Source organism: Dermochelys coriacea, chromosome 9 (genome assembly GCF_009764565.3).
Source record: "Dermochelys coriacea isolate rDerCor1 chromosome 9, rDerCor1.pri.v4, whole genome shotgun sequence".
NCBI lineage: Eukaryota > Metazoa > Chordata > Testudines > Dermochelyidae > Dermochelys > Dermochelys coriacea.
Window position 1 is genome coordinate 64826412 of NC_050076.1, and position 19046 is coordinate 64845457.

At 44.6% G+C, this 19046-nt stretch overlaps 1 long non-coding RNA gene across 1 annotated transcript; it reads right to left on the reverse strand.

Moving 5' to 3' along the window:
* Positions 1-333: 333 nt before the first annotated feature.
* LOC122455750 lies at positions 334-18614 on the reverse strand. Its single transcript, XR_006274202.1, has 4 exons — positions 18517-18614; positions 5835-6000; positions 2745-2993; positions 334-1139 (listed from the first exon to the last, which is right to left on the reverse strand). It is a non-coding gene; the product is annotated as an uncharacterized LOC122455750 (long non-coding RNA).
* Between the last annotated feature and the right edge of the window lie 432 nt (positions 18615-19046).

The window sequence follows — 19046 nt, forward strand, 5'->3', positions numbered from 1 at the left end:
CAAATGCCCTCCCATCTCTCTCTCTCTCAATCTACAGTTTTCAGGGTCTTTTGTGGTTTCCAGCAAGTGGGGGAGGGCTGAGCATTCATGAAAACTTAAACACTTTATTAATGCCAAAGTAAAAACAATCTTCTCCTTGTGTCAAGCTAAACTGCTCCTGAAGGCGGTTTGCAAAGAGGCCATGGCTCTGTATGATACTGATGGCTTCAAGGCAGAAATATTTAGTATTTGGCCTTGTTATTATTCAGTCAGCCAAGTGCTTGGGGGGGCGGGGGAAGAGTTGTGGCTCACAAGCTCGGTGTATTTAAAAGTAAAAACACTTCCTCTCTAGAGCAAGGGAAATGTCCATTTTTATTAAATTCTTTCTTTCTCTGCTACATCTGCATAAAAACAGGGCTAAGAGAGATCCGAGTCCCTCTCAGATCCTCCCCAAATTGCCCGAGGGCAGCAGGAAGCGTGGGGATGAGAGAGAACGAATCCTATCTGTATTCGGGGCGCGGTAATGGATTGTTGCCTGGTACCAAGGACACTGCCGGAAGGGCTCCAAGCACCTGTCAAGAAAATGTACCGACGCAGGGCACAACTTTTACTGACTCTGCCCATTCATTACTGACAGGGACAGTAGGATGTTGTCAGGAAGGCAGCATGACTTTCAAATGCCCAGCTCACTGAATGCAGTTATTCCCTCAAAAATGCAGTTAGCCAAATGGTATGCAGAGCTGAACTATCCAGTAATGCCAGCTAGCAGTTCAGAAAATGCTTGGGTGGCCACACAAAGCCACAAACCCTTCTCCTGTTGGCATCTATGCCCAGGGGAGAACAGAAATCTTGGCTTAATTGCTTCTCTTCATGTGGGCTGTAACCAGAGTCCGTTCCAGCTAACTACAGCAATCCTGTTCCGATTCTTCTCTTCTGCAGCGGGGGGATTGTCCCCAGGCCCTGTTCCAGCGAGACACAGAGATTCACTTGTGTTTCTTCTCTTCCTGGGGCCTGACGGCAGGGTCTGTTGCAGCTGGGCACAGGAAGTCATTTATGTTCTTCTTCCCGTGGCTTTGCACAGCGTCCATGCCAGGTGGGCACAAACAACACAAGCAAAAACAAAGTTATCTCCATGAACTAATCAAGCTTTCTTCTGGAGGCTAGGAAGGAAGAAAGAGAGAGAGAGAGTGATTGCTAAATACTTGGGAGTTTTTCAGACTCTGCAGTGGCAGGGGACATACAAACACCTAGTACAGCCAGATAGATAGGAGCAATATGTGAAGCGATAGTTAGAGCAGGCCTCAGAAATATTGCATGTGACCAGAAATAGACACATATATATGCCTTGCTCTATAGCCACATGCACACAGAGATTAGGGTAACATGATAGCACAGTATGGTGTCAGTGGTGTAAAGGTTTTTTCGGGCTGACCAGCATGACTCAAGAGCGATGAGCGAGACAGGCAAAGCCGCCCATACCACCAGGTATTCTCTCTAGAGACCATGAGTGTGCATGTGTAATGCTGACAGACCCCAGTTGTAGATGGGCAGGATCGAACCTGGGACCTCTGGAGCTTAGTGCATGAGCCTCTAGAGCATGAGCTAAAAGCCAACTGACTATTGAGCAGACTCATTTTATCTCTCTTTCTAAGTGGTCTCGGTGCCACTAGATGGGACAGAACACCACACCCAGGAGGTGTGTGGGTTACATACTTCCCCTAGTGCTAGCTGAGGAAGCACATCCTGAGCTTCAGAGATTTCCCAGTTGGAATCCCGGACGAGCCCCCACTTGTAATGCCGACAGACCCCAGTCATTGGCAGGCAGGATCAAACCTGGGATCTCTGAAGCTTAGTGCATGAACCTCTACCGCATGAGCTAAAAAGCCAACTGGCTGTTAGCTAAGGCTGTAGAACAGACTAATTTTATCTCTCTCTTTAAGTGGTCTCGGTGCCACTAGATAGGACAGACCACCAAACCCAGCATGTGGCCTCTTTACTGTAGGAGTCAACCCCAGTCTGCAGGCTCAGCTGCTTTCAGTTCTATTATTGTTTTTGAAATCTGCCCTGCTTCATGTTTACCTTATTTCCGATCCCTTTCTGCCTCTCAAGCTTCCTATTCTCCATCTTCTTGGCTTCTTCTTTTCCTCATTTCCTACTTGTTCCTTCTCTTGCTCTCCAACTCCATTCAGTCCCTCTGCTCCTATCTTCCCACTCATTCATTCATTCTCTTCCTCACCCACACCCAGTCATCTCCACCCAGCCAGCCACATACCCAGTAGGCCAGTCACCCAGCCTCACATTCAGTCACCCAGGCTTCTCTGTATCCCTGGAGACAAACTGGTCTTGCAACCTGACTGCTGAGGGAAGCATGGGAGAGGGCCTGGAGGCCTGAGGAGAAGATGCTTCTGCAGTGGGGTGGGACAGAGCACCCCAAGCTGCTGCAGCAGACAGTGCAAGGAGCAAATCAAGCTTCCGGCACCATCAAAGAGCTGGGGTGGGAGCAGTTCCTGGCTGTGGCCAAAATGGGGTGCTGCTATGCAAAAGTTCAGTACAGCCACCACCCTGTAGCCGGAGGTGAAAGCACACTGGTCCTTTCACCAGACAGCTTCTGGCCAAGTGGGCTGATGCTTATTTGTCTGGTTCTCCAAACTGAACCTGCATACTAATTATAACTGGGGCCATTGCAGGTTAGGCACTTGGGGTCTTGTGGAGCAAGACTATCATACAGTATAAGCCAAAGAGAATACCCACCTGTTGATACCCACCTGAACGTATAAGATGGACAACACGTAGCTGTTCCAGTGTGCATTAACAACAGTGGATCCTCTTGCAGTGGTGGCCTGGTTTAACTCCCTTACCTTCTTTTCTCTGGCTTCTCTGTTGGGCACCAAGAATGATTACACACCACGCTTCAGTTGCATCATCAGCTGCCATGGCTTCTCACATTCCATCACAGGACAGCAGGACATTTTATACTACAACTAGTTATTGTGGGGAGTCACTGTATGATATATCTAGAAAGCCAAGAATACCACCAATCACAAACAAATCAGGTTTAGTTCTGTCTTCAAACACATGTGCAACGTCCCTTGAAGTCAATAGTAATGGTGCATGTCCTGATATAGAAAGTCTAAAGCCTTCATGAATAAGGGCTGGATCCTGCACTGGTGCTGATATTTCATCACCAGAAATACCATGAAAGCCAATATTGGTGAAGTGGGAATTTCACACAAACCTAAGGGAAGAGATGTTCTCTGTCAAACAACTTTTTAAGTACCACTTAGCACTTGTTACCTACCGATGCAGAGAAACTTTTGTACCTGGATCTAAGGATCCCTTCTACCGAGTAGAGTGAGCGAGCACAGCGCTCGATCCAATATGTATTGACATCACCAGAAAGACTCCCATTGACTTCAAAGGGTATTGGCTACAGCCTTTACTCAATGCTGTTTAAAGGGACCATCAACTTGACAACCCCATTTCTGTCTGAATATTGGCTTATTTTGTATATTTGGCCCTTTGGTCCAAATCCTCCAAGGTATTTAGGCACCAAACTCCCTTTGATTTCAATAGGAGTTAGGTGCCTAAATACTGTAGGATCTGCAACTTTCTGCATTCCCTTCTATAGTCAGCCAGTTTTCCCCGTTGCTTTTCATGCAGCAACAAGGAAGGGGGAGGACATTACAAATAATAACAATTTGATTGTAACAACCCAAAACTTGGGAGTAGGATCGTGGAACGGGGATAATTTTCATCACATTTCTTTTAATGGACTAGATTTCAAGTTGAAGGTGTCCCTTTAATTAAACAGATGAGGTAGTATTTTGTAATCACACTATTGTCCTGTCATGTGACAACAAATCATTTAGACTCTCACTGCCCATTGGCCTTTTGAGCTCTATAGGACAATATCTGACTTCAAGATGGCAGCACCAGCCATTTCTTTAGCCGCAGTGTTGGTGTCTGATCACAGATGTTGGTAACGTTTCATGAGCAAAATGCCAAGGCAGTCCATCACAATGAAAAACACCCTGCAACAAAACACCAGAGACAGCTTCGTTCTGCTGCCTCAGGTTGAATCTGCTCCCGTGTTGCCTCTTCTGTTTTGTGTCCCATCTTGAAAGACTGTCTTTACTCCACTATGGGAAAGAACTTAGTGAGCAGCAGTTTAATGCATGACAATCCTCTTATTACTCCTAAGAGCGCAGCTGTAAATAATTAACGACTTGAGAAATAGAGATTTTTTTTTAAAAAAAATTGTTGACTTTATTTTCTTTCTTGACTGGCTATTAGCAAACTTCTTAAAGGATTTCTTATGGAAACTGTGATCTCTCTGTCTCTCGGTCTCTGAGATGTGTGTTTCGAATGCTTTTTGGTGCAATGTTTAATGCTGTTTGTATTTCTGAAGTGTAATTTTCAACCTTTGCTGGAAACCTAATGCGCCTGGTTTTAATAGGTGGGGCTCAGAGTCCTGTGATTTTTTGCAGCTTTTAGCTTTTTTGATAAGTTAAAGCAAGGGAAAATGTTAAGCAAATAAATAAAACACTACAAACTTCTGAGGAGAGATTTGAAACAGAAACTGGATGACGGAGACCAATGATCTGAGTGGATGAGGAAGATTCTTCCAACCCAAGAATTAATCTCCTGCTATATTACACCAGACGGGACTGTACAGTCTCTTCACTGAATTACATCATCCCGTCATCTGCTCTCCATACTTTCTCAAACTCCAACTGAAAAAAATAAATAAAAATTCATATTTTAACAAATTCTGAGCACTTATTTTCTTCAAGCAGAATGTGCTGAATTCCAAAGGGGAGTTGATGTGTTAGGGAATGGTGAGCAGGGAGGTGGTTCTTGGAGCCTGGATGATGCATCTGCTGCATGCAAGAAGTAGTCCCATTGACAGAGCGTATTAAATATATTACCCATTTAAAAAGAAACATTCCATGGAAAATAAAATATCTTGAAACCACTGCAGGATTTTTTTAACAGGCACTGTAGTGTTATGATGTAAAAATCACAGGTATGACTACAGTAAAAGCCTTCATTCAATTACAAGCTACATACTCAATACAGAAATCTCCAGGTGAAATTCAATGGGCCATGCTATGCAAAGGTCAGACTAGATATTCATAATGGTCCTTTCTGCCTCAAAAATGTATAAAATCCAACCTATTTCTTGCTAGGCAGTGCCAGAACAGAAGAAAGAAGGGACCGAATTGTATTGCACCAAACCCAGCACTGCATAGAAGGTTGACTACACTGGAGAATATTAACTGGCACGATAGCTGGGAACATGCTATTAACTGCTTTACAAGCTAAATGTGATGATATCTTTAGTCTGCATAAAACACATTTTTTAAAGTGTGGCAACCTATAAATCTTTAATAACAAAGCATTATTTCTATCCGACTAAATTCCTTAGGGCATGAATAAAATTATTATGGTTAAAATATTTAAAAGTCTTCAGCTAGCTAGATTAGGTAAGATGAAATCACCCACCCCAGAGAGTCTGGCCCTCACGACGGATACTTTTCCCTCAGCATGCAGCTAGTGATAAATGGCACAGGGGTTTTCACTAAGAAAATACTGTTTTCAGTAATAAAATACAGCATGGAAATGACAATAATGCTGGCAATTGTTCTCAAAAAGTTTTGTTTTAGGGTGGGGGAGGAGCCAATATTTTTTAGGAAAAAAATTAGTGTGCAAAATCATTTTAACCAGCTCTACTGTAGAGGCTCTGTAGAGAGAGGAGTGAAACATCGTTCTCCCTCCCTGGATTTCCCTGCATGCTATCTGGATGCTGCACTGGGGTCTTGCTGGCGGGACAATGTCTCCAAACATATAGCAACCTTGAACAAAAAGTGATGCATTAGAATTTGCAGTATTCAGCTCAATCCACCCTCTTGCTCCAAAATTCAGATGACATAGGAGTATAAGGGATGGTCAGGCTCACAGCTGCTGTGGCAGATGGATGGTGACCGTGGGCTTTGGATTTGGGGGCTCATATGTTTATTCCTGAAGAAAGAAAGAAAGAAAGAAAGAAAGAAAGAAAGAAAGAAAGAAAGAAAGAAAGAAAGAAAGAACAAGATTAGGCTGCTGGAACTTGAAGTCCTTATTCATTTGTTACTCAGCTTTTACATAGTCAAAACTCCACAGGGTTGGGCTTAGTATGGAAAGATCTTTCTGATTCTGAAGGCAAAAATACAGTGATGAAAAGAGATTCACTATAGTGCTGCTTATTTATCTGAATTTGGGGAAGACGGAATAGAGAGGGACAGATGATATTGTCCAAAGAAGTGAAGTACTAATGGAAATACATAGAGCCAGGAGAATTCAGTAGGAGAGGCATAGCAGAAGAGAGTGTTTATTGCACTGGTAGAGCAGATAATAAGATACAGGCTTATTAGAAACAACAGATAACGTTATTACTTATTTGTATTATAGGAATGCCAAGAGACTCCAGTCAAGATGGAGGCATGTAATAGGATACATTGATCCTTTAAGGCCAGAGAGGCAAATCAGGAATTCTGGCGCAGATGAGGACCTACTGAATTGCAGGGACAGATGCTGGAGGTGGTTCCAGGGTAATAGTTAGTGTCTGAGGATAAACCCCAGACTACTGTTTCTTTAAGGGTTCAGGCAGAGGACCCATATAGTGAAGAGTGGAACATGGCTCCCATCTCTCCCAGCAAACCAGGACAAGCTCTGGGAAAGAGGGCAGTCTATAAATCTGCCTCTTCCCTTATAGGAGGGAGCCATTAGCAGAAGGACTGATTGCTTGCTGACTTCCCCTTGCCCAGGGGAGAAAGGACTGAGATGGCTTGACTTGACCATCAAGTGGTGGAGGAAGGCTGGAAGACTATGCCCTGGGCGGGCGGGCGGGCGGCAGGGAAGGACTTTTGTTATGAAGGTTTTGTTTGGTGTTCTGTTTGTTTCACACGACTTTGCTGTCAGTCTGAGTGGAACCAGGTGAGGGCAATTTAAAGGAGCCTGCTGAGAGAAGCCAGCTGAAGGGCTACAGACTATGACAAGACCCCATTGTGTAGTGAGCTGACTTAGCCCCAAAGAATTTACAGTCCAACTAGACAAGCCAGACAAAGGGTAGGAGAAAGGAACACAGAGGGAGATGTGGGAAGAACATTAAATTGGAGTGGTGGGTATGTTGCAATTTAAATCTTACTTATGTTGGCCTGATTTATTGATTGGAATGGCAGAGGGAGTAGCAGAAAAGGAACTGGGTGTAATGAATTTTATGAGACGATCCTGAAGTATTGGCGATTTGAGACTAAGTTGTGTTGGCAGAGCTAAGCGGAAAAGCTAGCTTGGCACATTTTGGAAGGTGCTGAGCAACTCTCAGGAGGTATAGAGCATTGCCTGCAATATGCTTGATTCCAATCAGTATCAGCCCCTTCGCTTTCATGAGTACCAAAAAATGCACACAGCTCATCACAAACAGTAGCCACAAGAATGCACTGGGCTCTGGGATGTTGTTTGCTAGAATGTAAAAGAAGATTGCATCTGGACTGATCAGTGCTGCATTCTCAATGCTCCCATCGGGACCAGCATTTCAAATCACAGACTCTGTGAATTGTCAGTTGTGTTCAGAAATAAGACCTTGATTATAATCAGCATTACTGAGCCTGCTGTGACCGATAGCCGTTTTGCAAAAGTGACCCACTGTGTGTCACTGGCTGCAGATAAGTCAACCTCTCCGTTTCCATGTCTGCTTTGAGAGACAAAGAGAGAGAGATTGCTTTTAAGGGAACGTGGCAGCTGGATTTTTTTTTGTTGTTATTTTAATTTGCTAGTGTGTCTCATGAAGCCCACTTAAATTAATTGTTATGGGACTTATTTTTTATTAATTCTTCATAATTTCATGGATGGCACATTGTGGTCTTTATTGAAACCCAGTGGGGAATTTCATGCTTTTCAACAAGAAACAAATATTGTTCATTTAAACTGGATGTGTCAGAAAAAACTTATGACCCCTCCCCTCCCCCATTTTCACACTTAGCTAAAATTAAGGTGGTAAATCCCCACCCCCCTTTGTAAATCCTGAGAAGAATAGGAAGCAGGGCAGATTCTCCTCCTACAAAACTTAGTTTCTCTAGACTGCCCCTGGCTCTCAGTGCTTTACACCTCCATGTAGAGAAACATGTTCTCCTCTCCATTCTCCATGGCAGGATGTGGGGGGCGGGGAGAGACAAGTGGTACAACATAGGGGCTCCGGGAATTTAGCAATGTGAGACAGTAGGCTGGATTCCCAGCTATGATTAGTCCTGTTGACACCACTTAGGCAGTGTGATATGGCCTGACTGTAGGCAGAAATGGTTTCCTAAGAAATAATCCTGTGCGGAGAACCTACCTGCTAAGTGTAGAATAGGCAGAAGGACCTACTCTCAGGCTCCAGGATAGGGAGTGGATCACAGGTATGCCAAAGATGTGGTTGGATTGCACTGCACTATGGCTATTCTCTGCTTTCCAGGGCTCATAGGAAACTTACACTGGAGCCTGGTTAGACCACTACATGGTCCTACGATATAGGGAATGCAAAGACTTAAAGCCACCTTTATTTTCTCTACACACGCCCTGGTCTCTACCACAAGAGTAGGAATGGAGTAAGCAAGACTCAGCCTCAGTGTCTGCCCAGTTTAGTACAGACTAAAGTAAGCATAGACCACTCTCCTCCCAGCGTGGACCCGGTCAATCCAGGTCTGTTTTGGTCATGCCCAGAATTCTTTTCTCATCTGATAGTGTGTGATGGCCCAAGCGGCTGTCTCAGTCCCTTTCCTAGCAGTTTCCACACAGAGGATTGAATAGGTTTAGAGTCTGAACTCTCCTCTCAGCCTTAACTGCTTGCTGCAGATCAGGAGTCAGACTGATGGGGCAGTGTTGGAAATTGTCCTCAATTTGCCGCACCTGTTTGGTGGATGGAGCACTGACATCCTCAGGGAGGTCTAGCCAGCATGAAAGAAAGAAAGAGAGACAATTTTCTCATAGGCAAATATACAAGCACAGGATTTGCTGGGCATGACAAAAATCACTCCTCCATCCAATGTGGCTTCCAGCATTGTCAATACCTGATGTTTCATGGGAAAATGAAGAACTCCTTCTTCTGAGTAGGTTTGCCAACTTTCTAATCCCTGCCTGGCCCCTTCTCTAAGGCCCCACCCCCGCTCACTCCATCACTCACTCTCCTCCACCCTCACTCACTTTCAGTGGACTGGGGCAGGGAGGTGGGGTGTGGGGGATATGGGCTCTGGGTACAGGCTCCAGGTGGGACCAGAAATGAGGGGGTCAGGGTGCAGGAGAGGGCTCTGGGATGGGGCAGAAGGTTGGGGTGTAGGAGCAGGGTGAGTGCTCCAACTGGAGGTATGGGCCCTGGGGTGGAGCTGGGGATGAGGGGTTTGGGCTACCACAGGGGGTTCCAGGTTGGGGCAGGTGGTGGTGAGGGCTCCGGCTGGGGGTGTGGGCTCTGGGGTGGGGCCAGGGATGAGGAGTTAGGGGTGCAGGACGGGATACCAGGCTGGGGCAGGGGGTTGCAGTGTTGGAAGGGGTGTGTGGACTGCATGCTCCTGGAGGGAGTTTGGGTGTGGGAGGAGACTCCAGGTGGGGCAGGGAGTTGGGTGCGAGAGAGAGTTTGGGATGCGGGATCCTGGTGGCACTTACCACATCTCTGAGGAAGCAGCCACCAGGTCCCTGCAGCCCCTAGGCCAGATAGGCTCCACACACTTTCCTCCACCCACAGGTGCCACCCCCACAGCTCCCATTGGTCGCAGTTCCCAGCCAATGGGAGCTGCGGAGCTGGCACTCAGGATGGGGGCAGTGTGCAGAACCTCCCTGACTGCCCATGTGCCTAGAGGCCCCAGGGTATGCTGGTCACTTCCAGGAGATGCACGGAGCTAAGGCAGGCAGGGAGCCTGCCTTAGCTGTGGGTCGTCGCTGCGCAACCAACTGGACTTTTAATGGCCCAGTTGGTAGTGCCGACCAGAGTCGTCAGGGTCCCTTTTCAATCGGGCGTTCTGGTCGAAAACCAGATGCCTGGCAACCCTATTTCTGAGGAATAAGTGGATCCATTAACAAACCCCTTTTATCATGACTAGAATTCTCCCAACCAGATGAAGCTGTTTATTTATTAATGTTTTAGGGATAGGTAGCAAAGAAGCACTATATAGATCATTATAAGTGTCATTGTACATCTCTCTAATCACATGTAGCATTATGAATTCACTGCCAGAGGTAGTCACTGCTAAAGGCAGATATTGGCCTTGATGGGTATCACAAACCCTCTGTTCCTATCACAGGTCTGATCTGAAAGCTGGTACTGCATTAAGCATATTGCAATTGGCAACAGCCTGGTAACCTTTTGGTTAAGGGGAAGACCATCCTTTTGGTATAGGCTCCTGGTTTTGCAAAAGGTTCCCCAGGGCTCTCCTCTCCACAACAGCTTCCCACTATTCTTGTGCAAACCTCAGATAGTTTGGATCAGATCCAAGAGTTTGAAACAAAATTTCACCAGGGAGCTTAAGTTCTAAGGCTTTAGGCTCAGCTGTTGCTGCCAGGGCTTCCAGGCTTTCAGTTCTATGGCAAGGATCCTGGAAGTCCTGGGGTTCTTGATGCTGGGGCAGTCTGCATGGCTGGGCCGTCCTGGAGCTGCGGTCCCTGGAAGACCCTAGAGCCCCGATAAGGAGGCAGTCTGCCAGGCAGATTGCGAAGGAGCTGGGTGGGTGAACTGGCAGACAAGTTTCAAAATCTGCCCATCTTCCATCAGACCTAATTTGGCAAATTCCTGCAAAACATTTTCAATGTGATGAATCAGCATTTTCCAGTGTCCAACCAGCTCTGCCATTCATTGAAGATACACCAGAGTTCATTATATGAGGATCTGGACCATCCTGTATGTTTGATCTGTCTGTGCAGAGACTATGTCATGATGTGGGATGCAATACAGAACATTTGCCCTAATGCTTTTTGATCCAACACAGAATCCACAAAGAGCAGAGTGAGATTCTGAGATATGCCAAAAAAAGTGCTACCAGATCTTGTTGAGAGTCATGTTTACAAACTTTGGATCCATTAACGTGAGAACAATTGCACGCTTAATTTGCACTCGGATTGTGCACACAAATTGGGTAAGTGGACTAATTTTTGTCTACAATTGTCTTAATTAGGCGAGCCCTAATTTTATCAAAGTCAGACCCATTCTCTTTTTTTACATATGAAGAAGTTTACAGTTTGTTTTTTTTATTTAATGGCCTTTTATATATATTTTTATAGGTTAACCATCATTGTTTCATGACATTTTACTTTGCTAATTTTAGAGCATAATTGTTGGCCTGCATCATTGGGCTTTTTGTAGTTCGGTTGTCTATGGAGATGGTTTGCGCAATTTGGTTGAAATACAGCTAATAGTGACATCATTTGAAAACAAATAATTAATTCGACCAGTTGGAGAGTGGGCATTGTTGTCATGGTAACCTTCTTGGTATTGAGGCTCACAGAAAGAGGACAGGTAAGTGTTTTGAAATTGCCTTCATTTGACATATTTCAGCATGGTTTCAAATGCCTGGGAAGTTTAAGGACAATTTCAGCAAATCAAATTTCAAATATCCCGTGGAAATACCTCATACACTAAATTGCTTTCTTGCCTGAAGGAGCTGGAATGAAATTTGGATGGAGAGAGAGCTTTTCATAGTCAAGGTATCCTAAAACACTTACAAGGCAAACTGAATTAAACACATACATACTGCCTTTTAGATTAGAATCGGGTTTCCCGACTGGAGATATTGGTCATTCCACCAGCATTATCCCTGTCACACCAAAGAGAATTTCTGTCAGCTTGCTAGAAAATTGACCAAAAAGCCTTCTCTCCCGCCACCCACAAAGGTATCAATTAATGAACCATAAAATAGCAAGGAGAAAAGGCATTTTTAAAAAGGCCAGTCAACATTCAGCAAGTTAACTGAAGAGCCTAAGAACTCTACTTGCATGTGAATGTGCATCTTTCTGATTGGCTGCAGCTTATCAAGGGTAGTGTGATTCTATCCAAATGCTGCCTCCAAAACACACCGGACTGTGCACAAATTCATATCTAGAGCCACATTTTTGCACCTTGGGCCCATCCTTATTGCTGTGGACTTTTAAAGTTAGGCACGTAAATCCAAATTTGTGTCATCTGGTCCAGAATGAGGAATATACAGACCTTCTGGATTGCAGTCTGACTTGGAATCATAAGGATAGGTCCATGCCTTATGGATTCACAAGTGAGCATTCCCCACTCTAAAATGAAAAATTGCTGAGGTGCAGAATTGAGATTCCCAGTTTGGATGCAAAAACCAGATGAAATGCTCCAGTTTCAACTACATTTCAGTTTGAATCCAGACCCCAAAATGAAATTCAGACCCAGCCCCAAGAGAAAGTTCCCACAAACTCCTGCAGAATGAAATGCAGATTTCCACACAATCCCAAGAACCAGATGCTGCAAAGACTTTAGTCAATGGGATTAATTAAGTCAGTGTGAGGCAGAGTTGCCTTGTGGATAGAGAACTAGACTGGAATGCAGAGGCGGGTGACCTTGGGCAAGTGATTTCAGTTTTCTGTGTCTCGGTTTGGCCATCTGTAAAATGAGGATGATGATACTGAACTCCTTTGTAAAGTGCTTTGAGATCTAAGAACATAACATAAGAACGGCCCTACTGGGTCAGACCAAAGGTCCATCTAGCCCAGTATCCTGTCTTCCGACAGTGGCCAATGCCAGGTGCCTCAGAGAGAATGAACAGAACAGGCAATCATCAAGTGATCAGTCCCCTGTCGCCCATTCCCAGCTTCTAGAAAACAGAAGTAGTAGTCATGGATGGACCTATTCTCCATGAACTTATCTAGTTCTTTTTTTAACCCTGTTATAGTCTTGGCCTTCACAACATCCTCTGGCAAAGAGTTCCACAGGTTGATCTATGGATATAAAGTGCTATAAAAGAGCTAGGTATGATATTATTCACTGTGCATAAAGTTAAGCATACATTTAAGTCTTTGTAGGAACAAGAGCCTTGCGCTCAACCTTTTGGGATGATGCCTTCCCAAAATATCCTGGCTTTTCCTTTAGCCTCAGTTGGGAGACTAGTTTCTGGAAGCTCTTACCATAGTAAAAGATTTCAGAGTGGTAGCCATGTTTTTTCTGATACAGATTAACAACAAGGAGTCCTTGTGGTGCCTTAGAGACTAGCACTTTTATTTAGGCATAGCCCACAAAAGTTTATGCCCAAATAAATTTGTTAGTCTCTAAGGTGCCACAAGGACTCCTCACAGTCACAGTCAAAGAGGCGCCTAACACTTTCTCATATAAAGGAAACTTTATTTTCTTAAAGGCACTTATAAAAGGAAGCCTATTTCAGCTCAGCTGCAACTGTCATTGGGGTGGGGTGGGGAATAACAAAGGGAAACCCAGCTGAGACAGTAAAAATAAACCGACCAGGTGGTGATTTGTTGAACCCTATAATCAGACAGCACTGGGACACTGGGGCACCCAGCAGAGAGCAATTAGTGCGGCGCCTGAGGAAACATAGCCATGGGACAGGGAAGAGAAAGACATGGGGAATGAATGGCAATGCAGCCTGCTCGCCTCGTGTTTGAAGCAGGACAGAGAGAGATGGAATTCCAGTTGTACACTATTCTATCAGTTCTATTTAGCATCTAAATAGAAGCTTAGAAAAGAGACAACTAAGGTGGGATATGATACAGCTCTATAAAATCATGACTGGTGTGGAAAGAGTGATTAAGGAAGTGTTATTTTTCCCTTCACATAACACAAGAACCAGAGGTCACCCAATGAAACTAACAGTCTGCAGGTTTAAAATAAACCTAAGGAAGCATTTCTTCACACAACCCACAGTCAACCTGTGGAACTCCTTGCCAGGGGATGTTGTGAAGGCCAAAAGTATAACTGTGTTCAATCCAGAATTAGAGAAGTTCATGGAGGATAGGGCCAACAATGGCTATCAGCCAAGATGGTCAGGGACGCAACCCCTGCTCTGGATGTCCCTAAACTCCCAGCTGCCAGAAGCTGAGACTGGACAAGAGGGGATGGATTACTCAATAAATTGCCCTGTTCTGTTTGTTCCCTCTGGGGCACCTGGCATTGGGAACTGTGGGAAGACAGGATACTAGGGTAGATGGACCATTGGTCTGACCCAGTATGGCCATTCTTATGTTCTGAAGCTTTTGGCCAAGATTTATCCCAACTGGGTGCCTAAAGTTTAATTCTTCTGTCCATAGTTAGGTGTCTATATCAACTGTTTAATCACAGGTTTCAGAGTAGTAGCCGTGTTAGTCTGTATTCGCAAAAAGAAAAGGAGTACTTGTGGCACCTTAGAGACTAACAAATTTATTAGAGCATAAGAGCTGTAGCTCACGAAAGCTTATGCTCTAATAAATTTGTTAGTCTCTAAGGTGCCACAAGTACTCCTTTTCTTTATATCAACTGTTTGATCTTCAAAACTGCTCAGCATACAGCCACCCCCCGAAGTCAAAGGGAGTTGCTGGGTACTCAGCGCCTTTGATAACCGGGCCCCTTGGTAAGATGGCTTCAGGTGGCACTTGCCAAACTGCTTGGCCTTGGCCTAACTGTCATGGCATGGCTTTCATGGAAGGCAGTGGCAGCAGCCATTTAAGTGGGAGCAGAGTTAGGTCAACACTGGGCATTTTGGAAAATCCCACTTGACACGTGGGTTTAGGAGTCTAGTTTTAGGCACCAAGGTTTGAAAAGCATTAGCCTCTGCTTTTACCCAGAGGGATATCTTCAGAAACACCCATGGGATTTAGGAGTGCAAATTGCAGTGACTTTCAGTGGGAGTAGTGCACCTAAAGCCGTGGAAAGGAGGGAGGAGAGCCTTTCTCGCAAGTCAGGGGTTCTGCTGCAGCTCTTTGTGCTAACACCGCCAGGTTGCTGCTCTATTTCCCTTTTATTTTACAATTTTCTCAGGTAAATTTTCAAGGTTATGTAAATGAGAGTCCAGTGGTGAGGACTAGAGGCAGGAAAAGACAGGTGGTGTGCAAGATTCCTCTGTGTAGCTCTGAAAATGAACCTCAGTCCTGACCCACAGCCTCCCTGCTATTCTGGTACTGGCTGCTAATGAACCTGCCTCCAGTTCAGAAAATGAACCCACATCCACATCAGCAACACCTCAGCTATCCTGATCCTAGCTCCCCCTGCACTGTTTTGGAAGGGGGCGGGGAGAACTGAACCAAACCGAACCGAACCGAACCTAACCTAACCTCACCTCACCTCACCTCCATCTTGACTTGAAGCTCTTACTGTGCCACTCCTGGTATTCTTCTGACCAGAGACTGCCAGTCATGCCAAACAAAGTGGTAGTTTTACTGATGGAGGTAAAAAGAAAAGGAGTACTTGTGGCACCTTAGAGACTAACAAATTTATTAGAGCATAAGCTTTCGTTTTTTTTCCACCAAATGCATCCGATGAAGTGAGCTGTAGCTCACGAAAGCTTATGCTCTAATAAATTTGTTAGTCTCTAAGGTGCCACAAGTACTCCTTTTCTTTTTGCGAATACAGACTAACACGGCTGCTACTCTGAAACCTGATGGAGGTAAGTGTTTCTCCAGAGCTCTGAGCGTGTTTTTACTAGTGATCAAGACAAACCTTCAGGGACAAGACATGAGTGTAGAGGCTCTTGCTGTGCCTCAAGCACACTGTTAAAGCTACACATTGCTCCATGGATACAAAGCACATTTTTGCACACAGCAGAATGACAAAGAACTCCCCAACAATCTGTCTAATGCAAGGTGCGGATTGTGAAATCAAGGACTTTAAATGTCAGTATATGTTGACACCCTCCTTCACCCCCCACTGTTAACTTATCTCCATGGCACCTGGCTCATATTGTCTATTTTTGGTTTTCCTTGTAAATGCAATAGCTGGTCAAAAGGTTAAAAAGCAAAAACTCAAACTCATGAATATTTTACAAATAAAAGCACTCAAATCTCAGTGTAATACACAGCATTCTGGGGTGTAAATATGGGAAGGAACCAGGGAAGGATATGCAATTCTTGTTATTATTTTAGGTGGCTCGAAGTACTTGCAACCTTGCCAGAGCCAAGCAGGAGGACTCTGCTGGATGGTCTAGAGCAGGGGTTGTCAACAAGTGCTGGTGGCCTCACAGACACTTTTTCCTAAAATTATTTATTTTTCGTAAAGTCAATAAAGTAATATGCACATATATACATCCAAATCATTGTAATTTATTTATGTAAGGTTTGAGGTGGTTTTTTTGGGGTTTTTTTTTTTGCGGACTCAATAATAAAAATCATACCCAGTTATTTATATTCTTTACTGGACCTAACAGAATAGAAACACAACTAAGGTGCTTTGCATGTTCTTGTCTTTTTTATTATTGTTTCTTTTACTTTTTTGGTAAAAATGGTTGTCTGTATAATGATTCTGAAGTATATTTAAAAATGCTTTGACATAATAGAAGTCCAAATAATAATGAAAAACATACCTGGGTGGCTTGGGTCTGGGGAGGGGAGGGGAGAGGAAGAGACACACGGCTGCAGCCAGCCCAGGCCTCCTCCCGGCAGGTGCTGGGGCGTGGGTCTCGGGGCTTTGGCCAGCCTGGGGTTCCTCCGGCCACAGGGCTTCTCCAGGCAGGGGCTTGTGGCTCCAGGTGCAGGGGGGTCTCGGTGCTCCAGCTGCTGGGGGTGAGGGGGAGCCTGGGCAGAACAGGTGGAGTCAGGGCCTAGCCTCCCCAAAGAGGGGCTCCATCCACTGTCCATGTGACCACCGCTCACCTCCCACCCGCCGCTCACCTCACCACTTGCTTCCTCACCCACGTGCCCACTACAGGGAACCCCGGGTCCTTTAAATCGCCAGCTTGGGGAAGCTGGTCCAGTCCGACATGGCATACTGGCTTACTTTCACCCTCCACACTCCCCCACCAGGCCCCCCGCCTGCTGCTCGTCTTGCCGCTCTCCTTCTCACCCCTTCCGCACCACCTCATCTTGCTCCTTACACATTGTTTGTCCCACCTGTGTCTCCAGAGAGGCAGCACATGCAGTAGCAACAGGGACAAAAGGGAGGGACTGATGCAACCCCCTCTCCCCTGCACTGCCCAGGAAACTACTGTGGCTGCATTTGTGAAATGGTGGGCTAGAGTCACCCAGAAACTGGATATGGTGGCCACGAAGCATGCACATTAGCTGCTTGCTGCTACTCAGATGATTTCCATTGTGGGCAGGCAGTCTGGCAGGACGTACCCAGAGTTACCCACTAAGGAAGGAACCAATGGGAATTCAAGGGAAGGTGTTTATAAAGAAGAGGAGTGGGGGACAGAATAGAGAAGGAGGATTCAGGGTTGAGTAGTGAAGCAGCATGGGAACCAGGAGGATTTGCTGTAAAGATTGTGTTCTAGGGACCTTGCCAGCGTATTACATTTAGACTGCAGGATCCCTCACCTCACCGGAGAAAAAGATTGCTAGAATTGCTACAGGCTATGCAAGCTGCAGGCTGCCATTGCAGAGACTCATCGGGAGTTGGAATGAGGCTGTGGGACTATCACTTGTTTCCCAGACTTTGAGGAGTTGCTGTGCCCTACAGATGGATTGGACACCATTCCACAGTGACTCAGAAGGGTAACAGAGTAGCAGCCGTGTTAGTCTGTATTCGCAAAAAGAAAAGGAGTACTTGTGGCACCTTAGAGACTAACAAATTTATTAGAGCATTATGCATTAATTATGCATAATGCTCTAATAAATTTGTTAGTCTCTAAGGTGCCACAAGTACTCCTTTTCTTTTTTCAGAAGGGTAAATCTCCCAGAGAAGAGCCCAAGGGAAGTGTATTTGTGCATGCATAATTATATTTCTCATTTGAACTATGAGGATAACAAGCAGTAAAAACCCCTGAAAGTGATGTCTTCCGAAGAGTCCATTGATGATATTCACAGTTGTTTCAACGGTTATAAGTAAACTGCTATATTCCTACAGATGTTTTCCTTGTAGGGATTTGTGTCACTCTCCTATTAGAGATTTAATTGTGTATAATATATACACTGTGTCTTGTGATGGAATCTAGGAACTCAATCTATTTAGCTTAATACAGATAAGATGAAGGGGTGACTTGATCACAATCTAGAGATTTACCTACTTGGAGAATGAATATTTGATAATGAGCTCTTCAGTTTAGCAGACATAGATATAACAAGATCCAATAGCTTGAAGTTGAAGCTAGACAAATTCAGACTGGAAGTAAGGAGTAAAGTTTTAAAACTGATGATGAACCAATGGAATGATTTACCAAGGGTTATGATGGATTTTCTAGCACTGGCAATTTTTAAATCAAGATTGGCTCTTTTTCTGAAAGAGCTTCTCATTCAAACACATTGATATGGCATGTACTAGACAGGTGATCAGATTTCACAATCACATTGTTCCCTTCTGGCTTTGTAATCTATATATCAAAGTCACAAGAAGACTAAACCATAGTAAACTGAGGTACAGGGAAAAGGAAAGATACCCTGTACTTGACATTAGCATATTGCCTTCCTCAAACTGTCACATAAGCACAAATACATGTTAGTCTGAAACTTACTACTACAGTTAATGTCTCAGCCATTATTCACCTGTTTAAAATCACTTGTCACCCAAGCAGGGTATGGAAAGGATAACTTGTGATTGGTCAGCTAAATCACACTGCATGAATAGTGACTTTCAAATAGTTCATGAACAGCAAATATGCAAAACAATTTGTCAAAGAGTTGAAAATAGCATGGACAGTTGTTGAAATCAGAATAGTTAATGAGCAAGTTGCTAACCAAAGAGGCTTGAGAATGACATCTGAGGTGCTCTGTTAAATATAGGCTTTCATGTGGTATGTGGTTTTATTTTTTTTCTCTATAAAATATATTCATGTGGCAGGAGCAAATTTAGCCTGAGGGTTTGTCTTTACTACAGAATTAACCCAGTGATTGGCATTTGAATTGGCCTAGCCCAGCTCTGAGCAGCCGGACTGCAAAGCTTACTCTTGATCTGGAGGTGATATTTCCATCTTGAA